Consider the following 1,714-nt stretch of genomic DNA (forward strand, 5'->3'; position numbering starts at 1 on the left):
GAGCTATTTACATATGAAAGCTATTTTAGAATTTCTTAATGATTTCATTTGTCATCTGTTCCAATTTTTTCCTGTGTTTGATCTGTATTTTAATGTTACATATTTTTCTGGCATGGAGAAGTTTTTATTTTTAAATAATCTGCTTTCTATTCATTAGATTTGATTAGTAATAATCAGATTTTTTGCTGTTGCTCTTGCTTTTAAACCTGCTTTCCTATCAAAATCCTACACATTCACCTGTATCTTCTGATTTTTTATGGTTAGACTTTTTATATTTTACTTTTCAATAAAATATACAAAATTATTGGTTACTAGCCAACGGAAAAAATGAGGAACTCTCCAAGAACGTAAAAATGAGATCACATATAATGAACCAGCACACAGATATGCATCATTACCTTAGACAAATCGGCTACCAAGCTGAAGCTTTATTTAGCATGGAGGGTGTGGGGATTATGCTAATAAAGGAGCACCAGAGAGAGGCTGTCCAAGGAGAAAGTATCATAATCAGACCTACATGGCAGATACATCCCTTTGGTAGAAACAGACACATCTGGCTATCATCAGCCACTAGAACATCCAATTCTCTTTCCAGTTCTGATGCTGGTTCTCAGTGTTCAAGTATGAGCTGTCTTCCCATGCTGCTTGCTTACAGGAAGAAAAGACATTGACTAAAGAATACATAATAGCCAGTCTACCTGACAGCTATACTTGTGTTATAAAGGAGTGAACTGGCATTCTAACATACACAACACTCTGTGTGTCTGCTGAGAAAGAGTCAGTTCCCAAGAACCTGGCTATTTATTTTGCTTATGCTTGGTGTCAAATTTCAGAGCCCAAGAAGCCATGTCAGCACCTTAAACATAGTCATGACACCCAAGCACTGCTGCTTATTTGGAATTGCCTAGAAATCCAGCATCTTCCCCAGGGGGCACCTCTTTACAGCTCAATGCAAGATTGCTTCAAAGACCAATGTGTTTGCTGAATTGTTCATGTTATCTTTGCACAGGGACCAAACTAACCTTTTCTGGATTATTGCAGTTTTAGTATTTGTGCTACCAAAGTGAGCACGTGAATGCTATTTAAAGTCTAAATCAGGGATCTGCAAATTGATCAAATCTGGTCTGCTCTTTATGTTTGTAAATAAAAAATAAAGTTTTATTTAAACATAGACACACTCATTCATGTACATTGTGTATGGCTAGTTGCTTCTCCAATAACAGAGTTGGAGTAGTTATAACAAAAAGGCCATATGACTCACAAAACCTAAGATACTTACTATCTGGCCCTGTGCAAAACAAGCTTCCTGACTCCTGCCCTAGGAAGTGGTAAAGGAACAAGATAAAAGGAACCTGGATCCCTCTTTAACCAGACTTTAGAAATAGAGTTCTAGGCCAGGCACAGTGGTTCACACCTGTAATCCCAGCAGTTTGGGAGGCCAAGGTGGGAGGATTGCTTGAGGTCAGGAATTCAGACCAGTCTGGGTAACATAACAAGACCTCATCTCCATAAGAAATTTAAAAATTAACTGGGTGTACTGCTGCATTCCTGTAGTCCTATCTACTTGGAAGGCTGAAGAAGGAAGATCACTTGAGCCCAGGAGTTCAAACTATGATCACACCAATGCATTCCAGCCTGGGCTATAGAGCAAGACCCTGTTTCTGGAAAAAGAAAAAGAAAAAAAGAAAACAAAACATTTCTATTTTGTTTGTAC

At 38.0% G+C, this 1,714-nt stretch overlaps 1 non-coding gene across 1 annotated transcript; it reads right to left on the reverse strand.

The window, feature by feature from the left end:
* Positions 1–964: 964 nt before the first annotated feature.
* LOC119471410 lies at positions 965–1,071 on the reverse strand. Its single transcript, XR_005200455.1, has one exon. It is a non-coding gene; the product is annotated as a U6 spliceosomal RNA (small nuclear RNA).
* Positions 1,072–1,714: the final 643 nt, after the last annotated feature.

This window comes from Cebus imitator, unplaced genomic scaffold (assembly GCF_001604975.1).
Source record: "Cebus imitator isolate Cc_AM_T3 unplaced genomic scaffold, Cebus_imitator-1.0 Scaffold60, whole genome shotgun sequence".
NCBI lineage: Eukaryota > Metazoa > Chordata > Mammalia > Primates > Cebidae > Cebus > Cebus imitator.